The following is a 13,068-nucleotide window of genomic DNA, read 5'->3' as shown; positions in this document are numbered from 1 at the left end:
TACAGCTCATCACCTTTAAACTTCCAATTACAGCTCATCACCTTTAAACTTCCAATTACAGCTCATCACCTTTAAACTTCCAATTACAGCTCATCACCTTTAAACTTCCAATTACAGCTCATCACCTTTAAACTTCCAATTACAGCTCATCACCTTTAAACTTCCAATTACAGCTCATCACCCTTAAACTTCCAATTACAGCTCATCACCTTTAAACTTCCAATTGCAGCTCATCACCCTTAAACTTCCAATTACAGCTCATCACCTTTAAACTTCCAATTACAGCTCATCACCTTTAAACTTCCAATTACAGCTCATCACCTTTAAACTTCCAATTACAGCTCATCACCTTTAAACTTGCAATTACAGCCGGCTGCAATCGATAGAATCAATAGACCAGTGCCAACTTGCTCTCCTGCCCAGCTGGAAATGAACTAATCTTGCCATATAACAGGTACGCTCAGCTATATCAGGTCTAAACTAAGTTTTAACAGCGTGGTAAGTATTAATAACTGCCAAACAACCTCTCTGGCACGGAAAATTAAACTTTAAAAATGTGGAGTCTCATTCATTGCGATTTTAATAGTTGTTGGACATCTAAAAACATTTTAACTTTTTTTTACTTTTTCTTTCTGTCTCTTTTATCTCTGTCTTTTAATTTAATATTTCTTGATCTCTCTTTATTTTGTTTTCTCTATCTGTTTTTACAATGATTTTACTGTTGTAGCTTTCACTTCCTGGTTTTGACTCTTCGCAGCTTGTCGAGGATGCTGCAATCTGACTGGTCGAGAGGAGAGATCCTCACATCGCTCGCATGGGTCCTAGCTCTGCTTGTGTTGACGCTGGACTCTTTTCAGGTTCAGATTAGAGGAAGTTCTCGCAGTAAAGACCATGGTAAGTTTGTGCGTGGGTATGAATCTATGGAGCGGCGCGCACCGTTCAGTACAATCTCCGGCCCAATATCACCTCAGGACAATCACAAAATGTACAACTGATGTAGGAATGAGAATTTCTGAAGAAATCCCTAAAACTGCTCCTATATACAGAGGGTGACAAGGGATAGTCTCACATGTTTGAGGTGGAAAAATGATCTGCAGACTTGATTTATTATCCCTGGTCCAGCATCGAACACAACTGAACTCTCGTTATCCTGAGAATGAAACCACATCAGGCATATCGTCTTACTGCAATTATCAAGCTCATTTTGCCATCTAGAGGTACAGCACGCACATCACAGCAGCATTTCCAGCAGAGCTGTGAGCTCACCTGAATCACACAATAATCAACTTTCAGAGTCCAACCTCACAAATGCTGCAAAGATTGTGGGCTCCAATTATAAGCCAGGGGGATTGATGGCAAAAACCCATATTTTTAATACGTTAGGGATGTGAATATTTCACAAGAGTACAATAGCACCGTATCATGGTGTGCTCCTTTAAATAATATGAGTTAAGAACATAAGAAATAGGAGCAGGAGTTGGCCATACGGCCCCTCGAGCCTGCTCCACCGTTCAATCAGATCATGGCTGATCTTCAACCTCAACTCCACTTTCCCGCCCGATCCCCATATCCCTTGGTTCCCATATTGTCCAAAAATCTAACGATCTCAGTCTTGAATATACTCAACGACTGAGCATCCACAGCCCTCTGGGGTAGAGAATTGTAAAGATTCACAACCCCCGAGTGAAGAAATTCCTCCTCATCTCAGTCTTAATTGGCCGACCCCTTATCCTGAGACTATGCCCTCCAGTTCTAGACTCGCCAGCCAGGGGAAACAACCTCTCAGGATCTTATGGGCTCAATTTTAAAATGGAGCCGGGAAGGGGGCGGGGAGGTCATTTGGAGGTCGGGAAACCCGTTAGTCCAGGTAAGTCTTTGTTTGTATGGATCGGGGGGGGGAGGGCACGGGGGGGCATGGGTGTGAATGGGTGGGCATATATTGGCAGGGGGCTCGTGAGTCATGTGGGATGGGATCAGGGGTCAGTCACAGGGGGATGTCGGGATCGGGATCATCGTGGGGGTCCGCGATCATTGAGGGGGACGGTCGGGGGTCGGCGGATCAGAGTGGGGTGGGGGGAGGATCGGAATGGGGGGAGGATTGGGGTCGGGGAATGGGGGGAGGATTGGGGTCAGGGAATCGGGGTTGGAGGGGGACGATCACGGTCGGAGATCGGGGTTGGGTGATCAGGGTCGTGGGTTCGGGGATCGTGGGTCGGGGGGTCGCAATCGTGGGTCGGGGGTCAGGGGTCCTTGATCAGAGGTCGGGGGCCCGCGATCAGGGGTGGTCTGTGATCAGGAGTCGGGGGTCTGTGATCATTGGGGGGTTAGTGCAGGAGGCTTGTTGGGCCTGGGATGAACACTCCTGCCTGTTAGCCTTGGGTCTTCTTGTCTCCTTTCACGAGGCATAAAACAGATGGCCTGGGAATCCCAACCCCCAGAGCTGAAATCGGGAATTGGAGAAAAATGGAGTCCTGGAGCCTCCTTGAAAGGTTTTAAGGCCCGAGCTGCCTCCTGGGAGCGGGTTGGTCGCCCACCCCTCGTCCTGCCCCGGTGAAAACTGGAAATGGGTAGGTTGGAGGCGGTTTGGGGGCAGATCTGAAATGGTGGCAATTTTCAATGCCCCCCTGCCCCTAACCCACCCGTTTTTTACTTTGAAACATATAGGGCTCAATTTTCAATGAGATCACCTCTCATTCTTCTAAACCCCAGAGAGTATAGGCCCGTTCTACTCAACCTCTCCTCATAGGACAACCCTCTCATCCCAGGAATCAATCTAGTGAACCTTCGTTGCACCGCCTCTAAGGCAAGTATATCTTTCCTTAGATAAGGAGACCAAATCTGTACACAGTATTCCAGGTGAGGGTCTCACCAAAGCCCTGCAGTAAGACTTTCTTACTCTAATACTCCAACCCCCTTGCAATAAAGGCCGACATTCCATTTGCCTTCCTAATTGCTTGCTGTACCTGCATGCTAATTTTTTGTGCCCTATCCCCGTAGCTCTGCAAATTTTTTCCTTTCAAGTACTTATCCAGTTCCCTTTTGAAGGCCATGATTGAATCTGCCTCCACCACCCCCTCAGGCAGTGCATTCCAGATCACAACCGCTCGCTGGGTAAAAAAGTTTTTCCTCATGACACCTTTGGTTCTTTTGCCAATCACCTTATATCTATGTCCTCTGTTCTTGACCCTTCCACCAATGGGAACAGTTCCTCTCTCTCTACTCTGTCTCGACCCTTCATGATTTGAATACCTCTATCAAATCTCCTCGCAACCAAGGAGAACAACTCCAGCTTCTCCAGTCTATCCACGTAACTAAAGCCCCTCATCCCTGGAATCATCCTAGTAAATCCCTTTTGCACCCTCTCTAAAAGCATTCAAAACAACTGAATATAGTTTTCAGTGCACTGTACTCACTACCCACCTCCACTGTCCCTGCTACGACCTGCCAACTGATACCACCACCCCCACCCCACCGCCACACCATGCCGGCTGTAGTCAGCTGGTGAACAAAAGCTGCAGTAAGGGAACGTAAACTGAAACCTTAGTTCATGTAACTTCTGGCCACACACTCTGCAGCGCTGGAGTGTTAGATAAGTGGTTCCATGTAAAGCGCAGAGTTTTTTTATTGCATTGAAAAAACATCTAAACCCACCACCCACACACCTCCCACTAAACAGTGCAGAGGTTGATTCTTTGTTTTTTACTGTGGGCAGAGCAGTGCCTGTGAGGAGACAGAAAGTAAGGCTTTGTTATATTTTTATATTCTGGCTACTGCATGGAGGAGTTTCCTCCTCCCCAGCTCTCCCTTTCCCACCATACCTTCCCTCTCTTTCTTTCCTCTTTCCCTCCTTCCCCACTCCCTACCTTGCCGATATTCCCTCCTCCCCACGTTTTCCCTTCCCCTGCTCCCTCTTCCCTGCTCCTTACCCAGCTCTCTCCTTCCCCTCCCCCTCCTCACCTGCAGTGATAGCACTGGATGGCGGATGTCATTATCACATGACGAGTTATAAATGTGGACGTAGGAATTTACAAAGAAAATATAAAAATAAGGACAGAATGCGTGACTTTAAAAGGGAGACCACATTCCATTTGCGTGCCGTGGTCCAGTTTATCTTCCGTCCCCTAACCCCACTCCACCCGAAGGCGATACTTGGTCTTGACTCCCCCATGTGCAACGCCACGGGAGATCAGCTGGTGTACTTCACAAATCCTTACCTGCAGCTTGCTCCAGCTTCCTGTGGCCTTCAGGTCTGCAACGTTTCTGGGCTAGGCTTCATCACCTTTCCCAATGTGGCACTGTTTCCAGCTGTTGATCACAGGGCAGTAGGTGAGGGAAATGGAGGCCTGCATCAAACCATGATTCGCACGCAATGGGACAGGGACGCGATGGTTCAGAAAAGTGTTGGATTGGAGGAAAGTCTCCGAGGCACTCTTTCGGTGAGGGGATTTGGCGGTTGACCTTTGTGCCTCATTTCCCTCCCACTAGTGCTGTGGGACCACCCTAAAACCAGCAGATTCCCGGAGGAAAGTCCAGCCTAACCTCATTTGGATCCAGGATATCTTTTCCTGAGCCTTGTGAGTAAATTGGTATTTTCTACATTTTTACGGTGCGGTTACGCAAGAGTGTGAGATTAGAGAAAGTTCTTGTTATTTAAGATAATTGGCAAAAATTCCATGGGGGAGATGAGAGAATTATTTTAACTCAGCGAGTTGTGATGATCTGGAATGCACTGCCTGAAAGGGTGGAGGAAGCAGATTCAATAGTAACTTTCAAAAGGGAAGTGGATATATACTTAAAAGGGAAACATTTGCAGGGCTATGAGGAAAGAGCAGGGGAGTGGGACTAATTGGATAACCCTTTCAAAGAGCCAGCACAGGCATGATGAACTGAATGGCCTCCTTTTGTGTTGTAAAATTATGTGATTCTTTCTTGGTTAAGTGCCTTTTTAGCTGCTTCAGAAGTGAGATAGGAACAGTATTATTGGCGCATTCCTTTAACGGATTTGATTTAATTCCCTTAACGGACTCCTATTGCACAAAACCCGCAGCTATATCTCACACACCCGTCATTTTGAGTTGGGGCCATGAAAACTGAGGTCATAAGGATAATTAGCATCTTATTCACAACAAAAGAACAAAATATGACACGAAGGAGGTCAATTTTTCCTTGAGAAGCAATGGGAAAGTTACCCACCAGTCACCATATTGTCTGCGGCTCCATATAATTGGTAATCATGGAAACAAGTGTAAAAGTAGAGGAAAATTGTGAGAAATGTATTTTGCATCCCTATCCGAACAGTCATGGACTATGACTAGTGAAATGGTGTTAAAATTATTATCGCGTATTCCAAGAAACCATTACATTATCAACAATGGGTGTCAGAGAACCACGGCTTCCGAACAAACCATTCATAGTATCATAGAATCATAAAAAAATTACGGAACAGAAGGAGGCCATTCGGTCCATCGTGTCCGCGCCGACCAAGAGTGAGCCACCCAGCCTAATCCCACTTTCCAGCCACTTCCCACTTGGAATGTAGCCTTGTAGCACATCCAAGTACTTTTTAAATGAGTTGAGGGTTTCTGCCTGTTTTATGCAGGGAGGGGTGGGCGGCCTGGTGTGGGCACCGCTCTTTCCAGGTGATGTGACGTCTGGACTCTTCACACTTTCTAATGTTAGGAGAACCGCTCACATATCAGTGACTCCCTGGCCTCACGATCTGTCCATGGGTTCCTCCTCCTCCTCCTCCTCCTCCTCCTCCTCATTGTGGGTGGCAGATGTGCTTGAGGCTTCCTCAAACGGCACCCCTCTCTGTTGTGCCATGTTGTGCAGGACACAACACACCACTATAATGCATTCCCCCTCTGTCTGGTGCGTATTGAAGCGCTCCCCCAGAATGATCAAGGCACCTAAATCGCATCTTGAGCAGCTCTCGAGCTTGCTCAATTGTAGACCTGGTAGCGATGTGGCTGTCGTTATATCGACGCTGTTGCTCGGTGATGGGGTTCCTCAAAGGTGTCATGAGTCATGTGTGCAGGGGATATCTCTTGTCCCCGAGGAGCCAGCCCTTGCAGGTGTTCGGTGCGTGGAAGAGGGGCGGGATGTTGGGTTCCCTCAGGATGAAGGAATCGTGGCAGCTGCCAGGGAATCTGGCGCACACGTGAAGGAATCTTTTGCATTACAAACGAGCTGAGTGTTGATGCAGTGATAGCCCTTCCTGTTGATGAACAGTCCTGACTCGTGTGGAGGTGCTCCGATTGCTATATGGGTGCAATCTATTACACCCTGCACCTGTGGGAATCCAGCCACAGCGTGGAATCCCACTGCCCTCTCCGTCTGGCTGAGGTCGTCCATGGGGAAGTTGACGTATTGCGAGGCCCTGCAAAACAAGCCATCAGTGACCTGCCTTATGCACTTGTGGGCAGACGACTGAGAGACCCCGGCGATGTCCCTGGTGGCACCCTGGAATGATCCAGAGGCAAAGGAGTTGAGGGCAGTGGTGACTTTGACTGCGACAGGTAAGGAGATGCCTCTCGGCCCAGCCAGGAGCAGCTCGGCATGAAGGAGGCTGCAGATGTCTGCGACTACCTGGCGACTCACTCTGAGCCTCCGTATGCACTGCTCCTCAGAGAGCTCCAGGAAGCTGATCCTCGGTCTGTAGACCCTGTGGCGAGGGTAGTGCCTCCTGCGACATTGCTCCCTCTGTTGTTGCCCTCTGTGCCCTTGTACAGGTACCTGTGGTGCAGCACTGTGTGATGGAGCTCCATGTGGTGGAAGTGCACGCCGTGCCTGGCGAGGACGGTGATGTTGCTCGTCCTCGGATGTACTGGTGAATGCAGCCATCGCGCCCCCCCATCCTGATGGTGTGAGTTTGAGGGGGTCCGAAAAGTTGTTAAATACGTTTGAACAGAAGAATTGCGAGTGGAAAGTAAGATTTTCAGTGAAAACACAAGATCTCGCAGCCAAAAGTTTGCTTGAAAGAACAGATTCCCCTGCAGCAAGAACTCACCTTTTCTCCCCATCTGTCGAACAAGCATTTGAATGACCCACTGGCTGCCGGCTGAAACACGTCTGGTAGAACATGGAGTGTTTCCCACAGCACGGGAAACACGCTGAGGATGTTTCAAAATCAGACCCCTGCCTTAATGTGGAAAAATTAAGTACTTCAAGTTCTTCAAGTATCTAAATAAGTCTCTTAACTATCATCCCGCCGGCTTTAATTGCCGGTGGGACTTCCGCATTAGGGAGGCGCACACGCACCCAGACTCGTCAGTGGGGAACCCGGAAGTCTGCGGGTTGGAGCCGGGTTCCGAACCCACTGGGGATTTCTGCGAATTTTGGACCCCCCTCCCCAACGCATCCGCTACTTCACTCGAAAATCGATCCCTTTATGGCCTCTTCACAACTTACTTTCCTACCTACCTTTGTGTCATCAGCAAATTTAGTAACCATACATTCGGTGCCTTCATCCAAGTCATTGATATAGATTGTAAATAGTTGAGGCCCAAGCACTGGTCCCTGTGGCACTCCACTCGTTACATCTTGCCAACCTGAAAATGACCCATTTATGCCTACTCTCTGTTTCCTGTTCGCTAACCAATCCTTTATCCATGCTAATATGTTACCCCCTACAACATGAGCTCTTATTTTGTGCAGTAACCTTTGATGTGGCACCTCGTCAAATGCTTTCTGGAAATCCAAGTACACCTCATCCACAGGATCCCCTTTATCCACTTGTTACTTCCTTAAAGAACTCTAATAAATTTGTCTATTTTAGTTTATTTAGTTGTCAGGGATTATCTGCTGAGATGAAGAGGCCTACTGTAGGATAACCCAGAGTTCAGAAAATGTCCTGGGGCATATCTGGGGTGGACCGTCTACTTGGCATTGGTTTGAATGTCACCGACTCAGGCTAAATGTTGAGTCGTTTTCAGCATCAGGACCAGTCACACTCCCACTCATCAGGTAACACGCATTCTGACCCCCACTCCCACAATCCTGATCAGTAAGGCAGATGAACTCAGGGCATGGATGGGTACATGGGACTGGGATGTTATAGCTATTACTGAAACATGGATAAGGGAGGGGCAGGACTGGCAGCTCAATGTTCCAGGGTACAGATGCTATAGGAAAGATAGAGCAGGAGGTAAGAGAGGAGGGGGAGTTGCGTTCTTGATTAGGGAGAACATCACGGCAGTAGTGAGAGGGGATATATCCGAGGGTTCGCCCACTGAGTCCATATGGGTAGAACTGAAAAATAAGAAGGGAGAGATCACTTTGATAGGATTGTACTACAGACCCCCAAATAGTCAACGGGAAATTGAGGAGCAAATATGTAAGGAGATTACAGACAGCTGCAAGAAAAATAGGATGGTAATAGTAGGGGACTTTAACTTTCCCAACATTGACTGGGACAGCCATAGCATTAGGGGCTTGGATGGAGAGAAATTTGTTGAGTGTATTCAGGAGGAATTTCTCATTCAGTATGTGGATGGCCCGACTAGAGAGGGGGCAAAACTTGACCTCCTCTTGGGAAATAAGGAAGGGCAGGTGACAGAAGTGTTAGTGAGGGATCACTTTGGGACCAGTGATCATAATTCCATTAGTTTTAAGATAGCTATGGAGAAGGATAGGTCTGGCCCAAAAGTTAAAATTCTAAATTGGGGAAAGGCCAATTTTGATGATATTAGACAGGAACTTTCAGAAGTTGATTGGGAGAGTCTGTTGGCAGTCAAAGGGACGTCTGGTAAGTGGGAGGCTTTCAAAAGTGTGTTAACCAGGGTTCAGGGTAAGCACATTCCTTATAAAGTGAAGGGCAAGGCTGGTAGAAGTAGGGAACCTTGGATGACTCGGGAGATTGAGGCACTAGTCAAAAAGAAGAAGGAGGCATATGACATGCATAGGCAGCTGGGATCAAGTGGATCCCTTGAAGAGTATAGAGATTGCCGGAGTAGAGTTAAGAGAGAAATCAGGAGGGCAAAAAGGGGATATGAGATTGCTTTGGCAGATCAGGCAAAGGTGAATCCAAAGAGCTTCTACAAATACATAAAGGGCAAAAGGGTAACTAGGGAGCGAGTAGGGCCTCTTAAGGATCAACAAGGTCATCTATGTGCGGAACCACAAGAGATGGGTGAGATCCTGAATGAATATTTCACATCGGTATTTACGGTTGAGAAAGGCATGGATGTTAGGGAACTTGGGGAAATAAATAGTGATGTCTTGAGGAGTGTATATATTACAGAGAGGGAGGTGCTGGAAGTCTTAACGCGCATCAAGGTAGATAAATCTCCGGGACCTGATGAAATGTATCCCAGGACGTTATGGGAGGTTAGGGAGGAAATTGCGGGTCCCCTAGCAGAGATATTTGAATCATCCACCGCTACAGGTGAGGTGCCTGAAGATTGGAGGGTAGCAAATGTTGTGCCTTTGTTTAAGAAGGGCGGCAGGGAAAAGCCTGGGAACTACAGACCAGTGAGCCTGACATCTGTAGTGGGTAAGTTGTTAGAGGGTATTCTGAGGGACAGGATCTACAGGCATTTGGAGAGGCAGGGACTAATTAGGAACAGTCAGCATGGTTTTGTGAGAGGAAAATCATGTCTCACAAATTTGATTGAGTTTTTTGAAGGGGTAACCAAGAAGATAGATGAGGGCTGTGCAGTAGACGTGGTCTACATGGACTTCAGCAAAGCATTTGACAAGGTACCGCATGGTAGGTTGTTACATAAGGTTAAATCTCATGGGATCCAAGGTGAGGTAGCCAATTGGATACAAAATTGGCTTAACGACAGAAGACAGAGGGTGGTTGTAGAGGGTTGTTTTTCAAACTGGAGGCCTGTGACCAGCGGTGTGCCTCAGGGATCGGTGCTGGGTCCGCTGTTATTTGTTATTTATATTAATGATTTGGATGAGAATTTAGGAGGCATGGTTAGTAAGTTTGCAGATGACACCAAGATTGGTGGCATTGTGGACAGTGAAGAAGGTTATCTAGGATTGCAACGGGATCTTGATAAATTGGGCCAGTGGGCCGATGAATGGCAGATGGAGTTTAATTTAGATAAATGTGAGGTGATGCATTTTGGTAGATCGAATCGGGCCAGGACCTACTCCGTTAATGGTAGGGCGTTGGGGAGAGTTATAGAACAAAGAGATCTGGGAGTACAGATTCATAGCTCCTTGAAAGTGGAGTCACAGGTGAATAGGGTGGTGAAGAAGGCATTCAGCATGCTTGGTTTCATTGGTCAGAACATTGAATGCAGGAGTTGGGATGTCTTGTTGAAGTTGTACAGGGCATTGGTGAGGCCACACTTGGAGTACTGTGTACAGTTCTGGTCACCCTATTATAGAAAGGATATTATTAAACTAGAAAGAGTGCAGAAAAGATTTACTAGGATGCTACCGGGACTTGATGGTTTGACTTACAGGGAGAGGTTAGACAGACTGGGACTTTTTTCCCTGGAGAGTAGGAGGTTAAGGGGTGATCTTATAGAAGTCTATAAAATAATGAGGGGCATAGATAAGGTCGATAGTCAAAATCTTTTCCCAAAGGTAGGGGAGTCTATAACGAGGGGGCATAGATTTAAGGTGAGAGGGGAGAGATACAAAAGGGTCCAGAGGGGCAATTTTTTCACTCAAAGGGTGGTGAGTGTCTGGAATGAGCTGCCAGAGGCAGTAGTAGAGGCGGGTACAATTTTGTCTTTTAAAAAGCATTTGGACAGTTACATGGGTAAGATGGGTATAGAGGGATATGGGCCAAGTGCAGGCAATTGGGACTAGCTTAGTGGTATAAACTGGGCGACATGGACATGTTGGGCCGAAGGGCCTGTTTCCATGTTGTAACTTCTATGATTCTATGATTCTATGATTCCCCCCCATTGAACTGTAGGTGCCATTACCTCCCAAAGGTTAATATTGGTCACTGATCTTTTTGCCAGCACCATTTGACAGATTGCCACGAGCTCACCGACCAGCATTTACGCTGCAGGTGGTAATGTTACTCTGAAAATATAAATAGAAGCAATTGTATTCTTTCACTGCTGGTAAATCTGCTTTGGTCTGTCCAACAGAAGAAAGATTCCTTTTGAAAAACGAAATCCAAAATTTAAGAATGTTTCTGATGGATGCTGCCTAAAATCTTTGACTTACCTTTCTCTTTCAGATGCTGACTGACCTGCTGGACATTTCCCAGTGTTTTTTTAATCCTGTGATTGAACATTGCGGCTTGACCTCTTCGCGTCACCTGGAGCAACGAGGTCAAACTGCAGTAGCATTCTTGGGTTTGAGTTCAGCAGGCTGACATGGTCTAAGCACTGAATGAAATAATCCATTGGCAGCGGAGGATGCTTCGCGCTGACAAAGTGCTGCTCAAAGTGTTCGTCCCCAAATTTAAATTGTGAGCCCCCCCCATCACTTTCTTTTGAAGATGCTAGGGTAACTTGTGGCCCTGATAACAGTCCTGCCGGCTGGAGGGAGACTGTCCTGCGTTATTTAAATCAGGCCCGGGAGTCAAAATGGCCCGGGCCTCACGCTGAGATCCCCGTGGAGGAATTTCTTCCCGCCCGCACCCCCTTCTGTCCTGAACACGCCTCCCAATTAAAATCAAAGCCTATGTGTCTGTTTGATGTTACAAGGTAAGTCTGACTCACCAGAGCTTTTCTGACTCTATAGGGCCTGTTTGACATTACAGGGCAAGTTTGACATGATAATGCCTGTCTAACTACAGACCTGTTCAGAAGGTGAGAGAGAGAGAGAGAGAGAGAGAGAGAGAGGGAACTGTCACAACTCCAGAAAAACATGCAGGGAGGAATTCCGAGAGGTGAAGGGCCAGCAAGCCTCACTCTTCACCTCCGAGGCCTCAAAGATCATCTTCCGGTCCAGCGTCCGCTCCGTGGAGCAGGGAGAGAAGTGCTCGAGCTTCTTCTTCCAGAAGCTGCACAGAGAGAGACCTCTGTGATCAGCAGCCTGAAGGAGGAAGACGGCTCGCTGACGTCCCTGGCACTGGGGCACCGGGTGGGCAATACCGTCAGGCTGACCACAAAGATGGGTGAAGGACCCAGGCCGCGGCAACAGGACATCTTTGTGAGGAAGGTTCCGTTGGGAGCCTGTGGATTTGTGCCAGCGGATATCCTCTGCCTGCAGGACTTCCCGAGGAGCGGCTATTTTGACGTGACCTTTAAGAACGTCGAAGGATGCCTGAAGATGTCCCAGGCTTTCAAGAGGAAGTGGAAGGAAGCTCCATTGTCGCTCCTCACGTGGAGCGGCTCTTCCCACTCCCGCAGGAGAAGGAACGGACGCTGACGGACCTCACCGTTGAACCCACGTGCCCGTCGTGGACGTGCTGATGTTCCTCAAGCGATACGCGGATTGGAGTGGAGCATTGACATCGCGGACATACATGGGAGCTGGACCAGCAAGAGGTGAAGCTGAGGGCGGACGCCGATGGAAACAACATCCACCCACCGTCAAGCTTCATGATTGGGACGAGTCGAGGGTATGTGGTGTACCCGGGGCAGCCCAGAGTGTGCCGATCCTACGGCAAACCCAGGCACAAGGCAACCTCCTGAAAGATGGTGATAAGAACATAAGAAATAGGAGCAGGAGTAGGCCTAATGGACCCTCGAGCCTGCTCCGCCATTCAATAAGATCATGGCTGATCTGATCCTTACCTCAAATCTAAAGAACACAAGAAGCAGGAGCAGGACCCGGCCACTCAGCCCCTGGGCCCGCTCCGCCACCCACAGGGCCTTGACCGATCCAAACTCAGCTTCATGTCCAATTTCCTGCCCGCTCCCCGTAACCCCTAATTCCCCTTACTTCCAGGAAACTGTCTGATCTGCAGGAACTACAGGAAGGAGGGCCACCAGACACTGGATTGTCAGGAGGCCAAGTGCTACAACCTGTACGGAGAGGCTGGCCACCTGTACAAGACCTGCCCAAACTGCAGACTAAGCTATGCACGGGCAGCGAGAGGCAAGGTGACGCAGGAGAAGAGAGCAGCAGTCGAGGCTGCCCAATAGGAGGTCAGACTCCTCCCCCCCTGCTGTATCGAGGAAACCAACCAAATCCCGACAC

This window comes from Heptranchias perlo, chromosome 12 (genome assembly GCF_035084215.1).
Source record: "Heptranchias perlo isolate sHepPer1 chromosome 12, sHepPer1.hap1, whole genome shotgun sequence".
In the NCBI taxonomy this organism is placed as follows: domain Eukaryota; kingdom Metazoa; phylum Chordata; class Chondrichthyes; order Hexanchiformes; family Hexanchidae; genus Heptranchias; species Heptranchias perlo.
The sequence above is the reverse complement of the archived record's forward strand: the minus strand, read 5'-3'. Positions refer to the sequence as shown.